The 14,915-nt window shown below is 43.3% G+C and overlaps 1 protein-coding gene across 3 annotated transcripts in view; it reads right to left on the minus strand.

Moving 5' to 3' along the window:
• adamtsl3 (ADAMTS-like 3) overlaps positions 1–14,915 on the minus strand; it is a 229,605-nt gene that overhangs the window by 158,179 nt on the left and 56,511 nt on the right. The gene's annotated exons all lie outside the window — the stretch shown is intronic.

Here is a 14,915-nt window from a genome sequence, read left to right on the forward strand (position 1 = left end):
TGCAATCATAATTGATTGTAGCGCATATAAAGCACACACAACAGCTACCGGTGGTTCCATGATGACTGACAACACAACCGGGGGACGAACAAGTGACAAATTACCGGGCAAGGGCGGTTCATTTAAAATGTATGTATTCTTCCCTCGCCCTGCGAAGTGTCAACTCATCATACATCTTGATACGTCATCAGAAGTGTCCACTTAATTTGAGGGCTGAGGGGAGAGGGTGTGTATTATACGTGTTTGGAACACAGACACTGTTTTCTTGAAGCTGTGCATGCTACATTTCCCCCCAAATAGGCCCCTAGCAATTCGAGTTCTAGCCAATGAGCTTCAGCCCCTTGCATTTGATGTGACAGCTAGCAAGAGGCCTGCCCAGCGCTATTCAATGAGGCCTAACATCTCAGTGGACACAGCAGAGAGAGTGAGAAAGAGCAATGACATGGTGCTCATATCTGCACATATGTGACATAGTAAGCAATTTTTGGGGACCAATTTTGGCTCATCAGCACTACTTTCAGAACTGCTAGCTAAAAAGTATACAAAAGTACCGGAGAATCTCTTTAAGGATACTACAGTATATTAACTACTCTTAAGTAACTCAGCTTATCCATTACACAAACCTACAATAAGGTTACTACATTAACTACTACTGAATAACTCACCTTATCCACTACACAAACCTACAATAAGGTTACTACATTAACTACTACTGAATAGCTCACCTTATCCACTACACAAACCTACAATAAGGTTACTACATTAACTACTACTGAATAACTCAACTTATCCACTACACAAACCTACAATAAGGTTACTACATTAACTGCAGTGTCATGGAGAAGCATTTTCTCACTGTGACAAAGGAATATCTAAGAAGAACCTTTACAAGGATACTCTATTGTATTGTGGGAGGAACAGACATTCTCATCATTAAATGTGATACATTGACTGGTGTGTTCCTAGCCTATATGCAGACCCACCACTACACATCTTTTCCATAGACGACACAATCAGACAGTAGATATGTAGTATCACGTACATACAGTTCACACACACACACACACACACACACACACACACACACACACACACACACACACACACACACACACACACACACACACACACACACACCTTCCATTGACAGAACAGGAGCCTCATAGTTATGCATAACATTACTGTCTATAGTTGTAATACAGACATACTGTAGTATCTCTTATGATCGCATGCCACTCAGAAGCTGGCTCCTCGCATGCCAGTCACAGGTGGTGTAGAATGAAGTTGATCTTGGGTCAGTTTTGCATTTTCCTCACTAATGGTTAAAGGGCAACTCTGCCACTTTTCAACCCCATATTCATTATCTCCAGTACCAAACCAGTGTCTTCATGTGTGAAAACAGTGTGTTTCTATGAGCTGTGGTTAAAAAGATAAGAAGACAGGTCCTAAAAGATGCTTCTCTGTGACATCACAGGGTAAAAGTAAGAAAAACAGGGATTTTCAAAACCTGTTTCTAACCAGAGGAAGGGTATTTTTTTGCTCTCTACATCAAATCAAATCAAATTTATTTATATAGCCCTTCTTACATCAGCTGATATCACAAAGTGCTGTACAGAAACCCAGCCTAAAACCCCAAACAGCAAACAATGCAGGTGTAGAAGCACGGTGGCTAGGAAAAAAACTCCCTAGAAAGGCCAAAACCTAGGAAGAAACCTAGAGAGGAACCAGGCTATGAGGGGTGGCCAGTCCTCTTCTGGCTGTGCCGGGTGGAGATTATAACAGCACATGGCCTAGATGTTCAAATGTTCATAAATGACCAGCATTGTCAAATAATAATAATCATAGTAGTTGTTGAGGGTGCAACAAGTCAGTAACACAAGAGTGAGTGTCAGTTGGCTTTTTCATAGCCGATCTTTGAGAGTATCTCAAAGATACTCATACATCACCGCAAATCTAATGGGGTTTGAAAATCACTGTTTTTAAAATGTTTAACTTTTGATGATGTCATCGGGTAGAACTTTTTAACATTTTATTTTTTCTGACAAAACGTAGAAATGCCCTGCTTTCACATATGTAGCCACTGGTTTGGTACTGGAGATAATGAATAGGAGGTTGAAAAGTGGTGGAGTTACCCTTAAGGTAAGGATTGGTGGAACCTTGTGGGTTTCCAGCCTCGCCATGCCAGAGCGCTGCACTTACACACCTTGTCCGCCCAGATACTCAACTTTTTTACTGTTATTTGTTTGTGTTTTTAATTGAACAAAGAAAAAGTTTCAGTCAAAGGGTAGTGGGCACTAACTACTGGACCACAGGCAGATACTCAACTTTTTTACTGTTATTTACTATTTACTGTTATTTGTTTGCGTTTTTAATTGAACAAAGAAAAAGTTTCAGTCAAAGGGTAGTGGGCACTAACTACTGGACCACAGGCCACACGCTCAAACACTTGACTGTCTACCCAATTGATCATGCAATAGTAGACATTATGAAATAGAAATGGAAAAATAAACCTTATGACAGTGAACTTAATTTTTGTGGAAAGAAAACCTTCTTTCAACTGCAGAATGATCAATGGACTTTGCTTCATTAAAAGAGTGTAAAACCTTTTGATTCTAATTGAAGTAGAGAATATAGTAATTTTCTTGTTTAGTTAAGAATAGTTTTATTCACGTTCCTGTTATCAAGACACTTGTTATGAAGCTCCAGTAGTTCTAGATGCATCCCTAAATCTCATTGAGCTGTCATCCATGTTTAAATCATCTGTGACACACAGAGGAGTGGAGGCACTCCTGGGGGGGCGAAAACATTCCAATATTAGGGAGCCATGGTATTTCTGTCTCTCTGATGAGAACTAACCCTGGAGGGGCTGGTGAAAGATGAAAGAGGGAGAATAGAAAGAGAGATAGAAAGAAAGAAAGCAAGAAAGAAAGAAAGAAAGAAAGAAAGAAAGAAAGAAAGAAAGAAAGAAAAAGGGAGAGAGAATGAGGGAAAGAGAGAGAAGGAGAGGCTGAGAAAGAGAGAGAGGGAACGAGAGAAAGAGAGGGAGAGAAAGAGAGAAAGTGAAAGAGAGAGAGGGAGAACCTTGGGGAGGAAATGAGTCCTGCGGCTCACTGGGATAATAATGATGAGAGCAGATGAGCCTCAAAATAGAACACACACACACACGTGCACTCCCACACACACGCCTACACACACCACAAACATGTGCTTGCGCAATGCACACACATACACACACCTCAACCAAAAAGCGTGCACCCAATCACATCTCAAATCTCCCAGGGGCTGTCCAATCAGCAACTCTTATTGCGCCAACGGAAGGAACTCTGCATGCTCCCCCAATTAAAACCCAATTTTCCCAGGAACCCCCCATAGTCTAATACAACCTCAAATACAGCAGCCCTTCACAGGTCAATGGGCACTCTGATCATAGAACTACAATCACACATTCAAACACGCATACAGTATATACACACACACACACACACACACACACACACACACACACACACACACACACACACACACACACACACACACACACACACACACACACACACACACACACACACACACAGACACCCACGTTTTCCCATCTTTACCAAGAGGTCTGGCCTCTGTAACCAACGTTTTGTTGGTTCCAGCCCCACTCCAGCTGTTCCCCCTCCATAGCTACATTGTTACTGTGTAAAAGAGCATCACCACATCTCAAATGGCACCCAATTCCCTACATAGTGCACTATGGGCCCTGGTTAAACCTAGTGCACAATGCAGGGAATAGGATGCCATGGACAGTCTGTTTACATCAACTCAGGTCACCCTGAGAGCTCTTGTGGGTTGCATCCAAAATGACATCATATTCCCTATATAGTGCACTCAAAAGTAGTCCACTATGGAATAGGGTGCCATTTTGTACTGAGCCCTTGAGAGCTCTCAGGGTGACCTGAGTGGATCTAAACAGACTGTCTGTTGTAAACACTGCAGGCTTAGTGTATACAGGACTCTACTGAAGCTCTACTAAAGACTACAGGCTTATTCTCTTATATCCTAATCAGGTCTGTTGCTCTGGACATTTCTTTTCTTTTCTGCCTAGCAACAGCTACCAGCAGCCATGGCCAAGTGAGTCCGTGAGGATTAAAATATACTATATACACTGTGTTGTGTGTGTGTGTGTGTGTGTGTGTGTGTGTGTGTGTGTGTGTGTGTGTGTGTGTGTGTGTGTGTGTGTGTGTGTGTGTGTGTGTGTGTGTGTGTGTGTGTGTGTGTGTGTGTGTGTGTGTGTGTGTGTGTGTACACAGTCGTTGGCTGATTGTCCTAGCTTCATTTGACTCTGTTATAAATGGAGACATTAATGGACGTATGCATCCCAGTACAACTACAGTAGAGGTTTTATACCAGCTATAGCAACAGCACCTGGTCAACATGTTCAGATTCAGAACCCTCAAGAGGCGCTCTAATAACGCTTCTGCTTATTCAACACAACACTTCTGTTACTGTTCAGTCCTTTAGTCCACTCCTGGTAAGTGGAAACTGAAGTGCATCTCAAGTTTAAGTGCAACGTAAAGTAAATGTGCATGTTGGTCATTTAACAGACACACTTATCCAGAGCATCTAACAGGCAGTGCATTCAACATAAAGGGCAATCTGTGCAGTGGTGGAAAAAGTACCCAATCGTCATATTTGAGTAAAAGTAAAGATACCTTAATAGAAAATTACTCAAGTAAAAGTGAAAGTCACCTAATAAAATACTACTTGAGTAAAAGTCTAAAAGTATTTGGTTTCTAAATATACTTTAAATGTAATTGCTAAAATATACTTAAGTATCAAAAGTAAAAGTAAAAATAATTTCAAATTCCTTGTATTAAGCAAACTAGACTGCATCATTTTCTTGTTTTTTAATTTACGGATAGCCAGGGGCAAGCGCCAACACAGACATCATTTACAAACGAAGCATGTGTTTAGTGTGTCTGCCAGATCAGGGGCATTAAGGATGACCAGGGAAGTTCTCTTGATAAGTGTGTGAATTAGGCAATTTTCCTGTCCTGGTGTCACGGTTGTCGTCGGTGAAGGAGGACCAAAACGCAGCAGGTATGTGCAGGCTCATCTTGACTTTTATTCACTATCAAAATGAACACCAAAATAACAAACAGAAATACGATCGACAAAAAAAACTGTCTGGTAAGGCACAAGGCTAAACACAGAACACTCTCCCACAAAATACAAGACAAACACACCCAACTAATATAGGACTTCCAATCAAAGGCAACACCAAACAGCTGCCTTCAATTGGAAGTCCAACCCCAATTAACTCAACATAGAAACACACACACTAGACTAACCATAGAATACATGAAAACCAAACAGTGCCCAAAAACCCCGGAATACTTAAATCAAATTCCCCTTCAACAAACACACCACCCCGAACCACATAAAACGAATACCCTCTGCCACGTCCTGGCCAAACTACAATACCAATTAACCCTTATACTGGCCAGGACGTGACACCTGGTAAGCATTCAAAATGTAACAAGTACTTTTGGGTGTCAGGGAAAATGTATGGAGTAAAAAGTACAATATTTACTTCAGGAATGTAGTGAAGTAAAAGTTGTCAAGAATATAAATAGCAAAGTAAAGTACAGATACCCCAAAAAACGACTTAAGTAGTACTTTCAAGTATGTTTACTGACTCTGGGATTGGTACATCCATGTTTTGGACTTTTAAATGAATGATATATACCCTCAAAACATGGTTAAAACTATACTTTTGATATCAAGAATGGCCAGTCCTTGCATCTATAGCTCTGAATTTGAGAGTGGTTACATTTCTCCAGCCCCACCTCTCAGCTGTTTACCAAAACAGTGGCAGGGTAGCAGCTTTGTTACTGTTTGAACTTCAGATTTCCCCTTTAAGGTAGCTAGGTGAGACAACAACATATCACAGTCAATGTAAGCAGGTATCAACAAAACCAGTGTTAGTAAGAAAAGACCCTATGCACTACATAGGGAATAGGGTGACATGGGTCCTGGTCAAAAGTAGTGCACTGAATTACATTGATCACATGGTTCTACAAGGAGGAGGAACCATAGTTTGCTGATCCCTGATTACTAACACACATACAGACAGACACACACAGACAGACACACACAGACAGAGACACACAGACAGACACACACAGACAGAGACACACAGACAGACACACACAGACAGACACACAGACAGAGACACACAGACAGACACACACAGACAGAGACACACAGACAGACACACACACAGACAGACACACACAGACAGACACACACAGACAGACACACAGACAGACACAAATAGTTGACAAACACTGGTCTAGAACACTGCCTTCCATGAGAGGGCTGTTCTGTGACAGGTTCTGTGACAGCCAACATCTGGGGTAACATAGCGACGGTACAGGACATTCTCTAAGATTCAAAACACACACATCCTTAAGCATGTTCCAGCTATGGAATGGTCCTAGGAGGGTTAGAGAGGCAGAGAGCGGGGGGGAGGGAAATCGCGGGTTGCTAATACAATCAGATACACGTCATGACATGGCCGTCGGAAACAGACTGCAGACGGAAAAGAGGCATGAAAAAAAGGAGGATGGTAAAAGAGGATGATGCAGATTACCCAAGAGTCTGATGAGACTAACAGCCACAGTATTTAAAGAGACATCATCAGGACCGTGTGTGTGTGTATATGTGTGTGTGTGTACTTGTGTGTGTTTATGTGTGTGCGTGCGCGTGCTCGCACATGATGCCTGTATGTGTGTGTGTGTGTGTGTGTGTGTGTGTGTATGACAGAGTCCACCATTAGGCCTAACAGACGATTGGTTAGTCTGATGCATGTAAGAGGACTGTTAGATAGAACCAGACATCTTTCAAACATTACAGACTCTAGTGTTTCTACTTCCCATAGGGCTCTGGTCAGAAGCAGTGCAGTATGTAGGGCAGGGGTACTCAACTCTTACAGTACGAGGTCCGGAGCCTGCTGGTTTTCTGTTCTACCTTACGTTAATTACACCCACCTGGTGTCCCAGGTCTAAATCAGTCCCTGATTAGAGGGGAACAATGAAATAAAACCGCAGTGGAACTGGCTTCCAGGTCCAGACTTGAGATTGGGGGGTTTAGGTAATATGGTGCCATTTGGGACGCAGACAGTTTGTGCTTCTATAATTACCAGGGAGTGTGTCAAGACAAACATCAAGAAAACACCAACACAGTACACATGTCAAAGGGTGATTAGAGCCACTCGTTTAACGTGGAATGTTTTTCTGCACCCCAAATGGAACATTGTTCCATACAGTGTAATAGTTTTGATCAGAGCCCTATTGGGCCTGGTCAACAGTAGTGCACTGCATAGCTAATACGGTGCCATTTAGAAAGTTGGGCCAGTAACCAGCATGTAGCCCAGTGGTTAGAGCATTGGGCCAGTAACCAGCATGTAGCCCAGTGGTTAGAGTGTTGGACCAGTAACCAGCAGGTAGCCTAGTGGTTAGAGCGTTGGGCCAGTAACCAGCAGGTAGCCTAGTGGTTAGAGTGTTGGACCAGTAACCAGCATGTAGCCCAGTGGTTAGAGCGTTGGGCCAGTAACCAGCAGGTAGCCTAGTGGTTAGAGTGTTGGGCCAGTAACCAGCAGGTAGCCTAGTGGTTAGAGCGTTGGGCCAGTAACCAGCAGGTAGCCTAGTGGTTAGAGTGTTGGGCCAGTAACCAGCATGTAGCCCAGTGGTTAGAGCGTTGGGCCAGTAACCAGCAGGTAGCCTAGTGGTTAGAGTGTTGGGCCAGTAACCAGCAGGTAGCCTAGTGGTTAGAGTGTTGGGCCAGTAACTGAAAGGTTGGTGGATCGAATCCCTGAGCTGACAAGGTAAAAATCTGTCGTGCTGCCCCTGAACAAGGCAGTTAACACACTGATCCCCGATAGGCTGTCATTGTAAAAAATAATTTGTTCTTAACTGACTCGTGTATTTAAATAAAGGTTAAAATAAAAAAATGTAAAAGTCCATCTGGTTTGTGGGCCTGATGATTGTAATAATACACATCACATGGACAGACTGGGACCAGGAATCATCCCAGGCATTTCTAACACACAGGCTTCCATTATCCAAATAATGATCATTCTGCACAAAACTCCCAACTTAGACAGGCCCACTGGGCTAAAGACGGACCAGCCCATCTGGCATTTGCCCGAACTGCCCAGTGGGCCTGTTTCTGACACCATCATTGACAATAGGTCTGGTGATAAGTGTTTGGTAAGGAACATATACAAACAGAGATTTCCCATGAACCGCATCGTATGACCGACTTGAGAAATAACAAACAGTCAAAAGCTGCTGAAATGCCCCGATTATTTGAGTTTGTTTTCACAAGCGTCACCATTACATGGAAGGCATAAGGCCCAGTGTGTGTGTGTGTGTGTGCGTGAGTACACGCCTGTGTGTGTGTATAGCTTTATCGTAAACTTAGCCAGTCCCTAACCCACAGTTACCCTTTAAAAACCTCAAACACCACATCACAGAGACTCAAGTCAAATAGAGACATCATAGTTAGAGAACAACATTGACTTTCAACTTAGGGTTCATTGAATCAAACAACTCAACCAACGCATTATTATGATAAGTGTTGCTATGATGTATGAGGAAGAATATGTGGCTGTGCTATCAGTCTTCATCAACCAGTAGTGACATAAAGTCATGAGAGAAAAACTCTGCATCCACCCACTCTACAAACATGAATGGATATATACGCTCGTCCCAAATGGCACCTTATTCCCTGTATAGTGCACTACTTTAGACCAGAGTCCTATGGGCCGTGGTCAAATGGGGCCATTTGGCAAGAAGACTATGTTTCCTGACCTGAAGGACAATAGCTGACAAAGCAACAGAGCAAAAGAGCCTAATGCCTTTCATCAACAGCCTAATGCCTCTCATCAACAGCCTAATGCCTCTCATCAACAGCCTAATGCCTCTCATCAACAGCCTAATGCCTCTCATCAACAGCCTAATGCCTTTCATCAACAGCCTAATGCCGCTCATCAACAGCCTAATGCCGCTCATCAACAGCCTAATGCCGCTCATCAACAGCCTAATGCCTCTCATCAACAGCCTAATGCCTCTCATCAACAGCCTAATGCCGCTCATCAACAGCCTAATGCCACTCATCAACAGCCTAATTAATGCCTTTCATCAATAGTCTAATGCCTCTCATCAATAGTCTAATGCCTCTCATCAACAGCCTAATGCCGCTCATCAACAGCCTAATGCCGCTCATCAACAGCCTAATGCCTTTCATCAACAGCCTAATGCCTCTCATCAACAGCCTAATGCCGCTCATCAACAGCCTAATGCCTCTCATCAACAGCCTAATGCCTCTCATCAACAGCCTAATGCCGCTCATCAACAGCCTAATGCCTCTCATCAACAGCCTAATGCCGCTCATCAACAGCCTAATGCCTCTCATCAACAGCCTAATGCCTTTCATCAACAGCCTAATGCCTTTCATCAACAGCCTAATGCCTCTCATCAACAGCCTAATGCCGCTCATCAACAGCCTAATGCCTCTCATCAACAGCCTAATGCCTTTCATCAACAGCCTAATGCCTCTCATCAACAGCCTAATGCCGCTCATCAACAGCCTAATGCCTCTCATCAACAGCCTAATGCCGCTCATCAACAGCCTAATGCCTCTCATCAACAGCCTAATGCCGCTCATCAACAGCCTAATGCCTCTCATCAACAGCCTAATGCCTTTCATCAACAGCCTAATGCCGCTCATCAACAGCCTAATTAATGCCTTTCATCAATAGTCTAATGCCTCTCATCAATAGTCTAATGCCTCTCATCAACAGCCTAATGCCTCTCATCAACAGCCTAATGCCACTCATCAACAGCCTAATGCCTTTCATCAACAGCCTAATGCCTCTCATCAACAGCCTAATGCCGCTCATCAACAGCCTAATGCCGCTCATCAACAGCCTAATGCCTCTCATCAACAGCCTAATGCCTCTCATCAACAGCCTAATGCCGCTCATCAACAGCCTAATGCCTCTCATCAACAGCCTAATGCCGCTCATCAACAGCCTAATGCCTTTCATCAACAGCCTAATGCCGCTCATCAACAGCCTAATGCCTTTCATCAACAGCCTAATGCCTCTCATCAACAGCCTAATGCCTTTCATCAACAGCCTAATGCCTCTCATCAACAGCCTAATGCCTCTCATCAACAGCCTAATGCCGCTCATCAACAGCCTAATGCCTCTCATCAACAGCCTAATGCCTTTCATCAACAGCCTAATGCCGCTCATCAACAGCCTAATGCCTTTCATCAACAGCCTAATGCCTCTCATCAACAGCCTAATGCCTTTCATCAACAGCCAAATGCCGCTCATCAACAGCCTAATGCCGCTCATCAACAGCCTAATGCCGCTCATCAATAGCCTAATGCCGCTCATCAACAGCCTAATGCCTCTCATCAATAGTCTAATGCCTCTCATCAATAGTCTAATGCCGCTCATCAATAGTCTAATGCCGCTCATCAATAGTCTAATGCCTCTCATCTGTTGATAGTTTTGATGTCTTCACTATTATTCTACAATGTAGAAAGCAGTAAAAATAAAGAACAACCCTAGAATGAGTAGGTGTTCTAAAACTTTTGACCGGTAGTGTATATCTAATAGATTATAAAAAATCTAAAAGTTGTCCAAATGTTGCTTTTATTATAATTGTTTTAAAAACCTTAATTTCGATGATCATTTCTAATGTAAAAGAGCTCAAATATGTATGTGACAGTATATTAATACTCTGAACTGTGCTATACGTTTTACCATTGTTGGACCATGTGAGCAGTGTTAATGAATTCTAACAAGAGAAAGTACACACGAGGAAGCAAGGGAACGAGAAAAGAGGAAACGAAGAGGGTAAAAATAACAGGGCGTAAAAATAAGCTTTCAGAGGAAGGGATCGTTCATCCTAATTATGGAACATTCCTCATTCGCTCCAAGCAGGGGATGGCAGGGAGATGGAACAACAGAACGAAGGAAAGAGGGAGAGGGATGGGGAGAGGGATGGGGAGAAAGCGAGATGGAGAGAACGAGAGACAGAGAAAGGGGGAGAGATGGAAGGAAAGGGAAAGATAACAAAACAGAGAGAGAAAAAGGGAGAGAAAGTGAAAAAGAGATTCTAACCAGTGTTGGCCAGAACCTCCAGCCCACCTCCCTCTCCCTCCAAGGACCTCCCACCTGATACATGCCCAGGCATCTCGCTCCAAACCAGGGCTTTTGGGCTGTGTGTTGTGGGGTAGGGCTGTGGGCTCTGGGGCTGTGTGTTGTGGGGTGTCAGTGATTCACCCTGTCATTGGGGTCTAGTTGGGTCAGGTGTAATGTATTTCATGGTCTGGTAGAGTGGGGTTTAGTTGGGTCAGGTGTAATGTATTTCATGGTCTGGTAGAGTGGGGTTTAGTTGGGTCAGGTGTAATGTATTTCATGGTCTGGTAGAGTGGGGTTTAGTTGGGTCAGGTGTAATGTATGTCATGGTCTGGTAGAGAGGGGTTTAGTTGGGTCAGGTGTAATGTATTTCATGGTCTGGTAGAGGGGGGTTTAGTTGGGTCAGGTGTAATGTATTTCATGGTCTGGTAGAGTGGGGTTTAGTTGGGTCAGGTGTAATGTATTTCATGGCCTGGTAGAGTGGGGTTTAGTTGGGTCAGGTGTAATGTATTTCATGGTCTGGTAGAGTGGGGTTTAGTTGGGTCAGGTGTAATGTATTTCATGGTCTGGTAGAGTGGGGTCTAGTTGGGTCAGGTGTAATGTATTTCATGGTCTGGTAGAGTGGGGTTTAGTTGAGTCAGGTGTAATGTATTTCATGGTCTGGTAGAGTGGGGTTTAGTTGGGTCAGGTGTAATGTATTTCATGGTCTGGTCTGGTAGAGTGGGGTTTAGTTGGGTCAGGTGTAATGTATTTCATGGTCTGGTAGAGTGGGGTTTAGTTGAGTCAGGTGTAATGTATTTCATGGTCTGGTAGAGGGGGGTTTAGTTGGGTCAGGTGTAATGTATTTCATGGTCTGGTAGAGTGGGGTTTAGTTGGGTCAGGTGTAATGTATTTCATGGCCTGGTAGAGTGGGGTTTAGTTGGGTCAGGTGTAATGTATTTCATGGTCTGTTAGAGTGGAGTTTAGTTGGGTCAGGTGTAATGTATTTCATGGTCTGTTACAGTGGAGTTTAGTTGGGTCAGGTGTAATGTATTTCATGGTCTGGTAGAGTGGGGTTTAGTTGAGTCAGGTGTAATGTATTTCATGGTCTGGTAGAGTGGGGTTTAGTTGGGTCAGGTGTAATGTATTTCATGGTCTGGTCTGGTAGAGTGGGGTTTAGTTGGGTCAGGTGTAATGTATTTCATGGTCTGGTAGAGTGGGGTTTAGTTGAGTCAGGTGTAATGTATTTCATGGTCTGGTAGAGTGGGGTTTAGTTGGGTCAGGTGTAATGTATTTCATGGTCTGGTAGAGTGGGGTTTAGTTGGGTCAGGTGTAATGTATTTCATGGTCTGGTAGAGTGGGGTTTAGTTAGGTCAGGTATAATGTATTTCATGGTCTGGTAGAGTGGGGTTTAGTTGGGTCAGGTGTAATGTATTTCATGGTCTGGTAGAGGGGGGTTTAGTTGGGTCAGGTGTAATGTATTTCATGGCCTGGTAGAGTGGGGTTTAGTTGGGTCAGGTGTCATGTATTTCATGGTCTGGTAGAGTGGGGTTTAGTTGGGTCAGGTGTAATGTATTTCATGGTCTGGTAGAGTGGGGTTTAGTTGAGTCAGTTGTAATGTATTTCATGGTCTGGTAGAGTGGGGTTTAGTTGGGTCAGGTGTAATGTATTTCATGGTCTGGTAGAGTGGGGTTTAGTTGGGTCAGGTGTAATGTATTTCATGGTCTGGCAGAGTGATCACATTGGACCCTGCCAAGTCAACCACACACAAAGAATTAGAAGTAGCTATGCTTGTTCGCACTTTCATTTGTGTGCTTCATCGATGTACTGTAATGGATGGATGGACAGATGGACTGACGGACGGACTGATGGACGGACGGACGGACAGATGGACTGACGGATGGATGGACTAACGGATGGACTGATTGACTGACGGACGGACTGACTGACAGATGGACTGACGGACGGGCAGATGGACTGACGGACGGACATATGGCCTGACAGACGGACAGATGGACTGACGGATGGACTGACGGACGGACATATGGCCTGACGGACGGACAGACGGACTGACAGATAGACGGATGCTCAAAAGCATGCACATTCTCCTTCTCTCTCACTAACACTAACAAATCAAATCAAATGTTATTGGTCACTTACACGTGTTTAGCAGATGTTATTGCGGGTGTAGCAAAATGCTTGTAACACACTAACACACTCTCACACAGTCTCTGTTGGTGAGTTAGACAGAAACGGGTGAAAAAATATAAGCACATGGAATCCCCTTCAACAAGGGTCTGAGAGAGAGAACAAATCGCCCAGTAAGGAGAAAGATACACATTCTCCAATGGCTGGACTTGAAGAGATAGCCTCACTATTTTCCGTTTCATCTACTCTGTTTATTGTCACACACATTTTATCTCACAACAAGGAATGTTCACCGTCTCATTAATATGATATAGCAATCTTCTGAAATGCTAAGCGTGACTTCACTGAAGACATGGAACTCGACTTTTTGGACCAGGGACTGGCAAACTATCCTTCCTCCTTGGAGGACTGCTGGAATCGAAACCAGTTGAGTACCGACTAAATGGGTGGCAACCTACTGAGAACATTTAGACTCGTCAATAAAATGACAATGTTCGGTTGAGCGGTGTGGAGAAATACTGGTCCAGGACGTCTGGATCAGGACAATGAGTGGCACTTTTTGGGTTTAAAAGCTATTTGCTACAACATTTACAAAAAGTCAAGAAGCAGAATACAATATAAAATAACTTCTATGTTAGGATTTCAGTATAGGTGTGTCCTGCTGGTATCCTTTTTATTTGTGGAAAGGTTAATAGTGTAATATCAAATGCAAATAAGCTCTCAACAACTACAGGCCAACTCTGATGAAATACACACATCTTGAAATGAGCAGAACAGGAAGGAGAACGCCTCAAATGAGCCTGGACAGACCAAAGCTTTGGTTTACCTTCGAACCGGTCTCTCCAGCAAAAAGAGAACATTTAGCATGCGTTTAAAATGCTATTACTGGAACCCAGGGGTACGGAGAGCTGCCAACAGCCCATTTACAAAGACTGAACATTTATATCAGTCCTCTTCGGAGGTTCTGTGTGTATTTGTCAGGATAATCGTCCTGTTTTGCCCAAGTTATGAATTAATTAAAGCAATTTCAAAGAAATGTAGGTTTGAGCCATCTGGGAAAAGTGGGGAATAATGAAGAAAGAACACTCAAACAGACCCTTTAACCTGACCAAGGAAGTGAAAGATAGTCACCAGCAGCCTATATTTAGTTAGATTTCCATAAAACAAGGTATAATAATTATTCTCCAATTGAACTCAAGACTACAGGTCAACAGTTGTGCTCTAAATGTGTCAGCCCGAATGTCTGCGCTTTGAAATAGTCTGTCGTGATATAAACGTTTGATTTGTTGGAGTATGGCATCGGCCCATATTAGGTTTAAATTTGAGTTAAATATGGTTAAAGTACTCCCTTCGTTTTGAGGTCATTCAAGGTTGTTGTAATGCGTCCCAAATGGCACCCTATTCCTTACATAGTGCACTACTATTGACAAGAGCCCTGGTCAAAAGTCATGCACTATATAGGGAATAGGGTACAATTTGGGACGCATTACGATTTGGGACGCACTCATCATAATGTGGGATTAGGTTTTGTCAAACTCGTTCAGTGTAGCCCTCCTTTTAGTGAAATATCTCACAGCTTTTA

This window comes from Salmo trutta, chromosome 29, assembly GCF_901001165.1.
Source record: "Salmo trutta chromosome 29, fSalTru1.1, whole genome shotgun sequence".
Classification (NCBI taxonomy): domain Eukaryota; kingdom Metazoa; phylum Chordata; class Actinopteri; order Salmoniformes; family Salmonidae; genus Salmo; species Salmo trutta.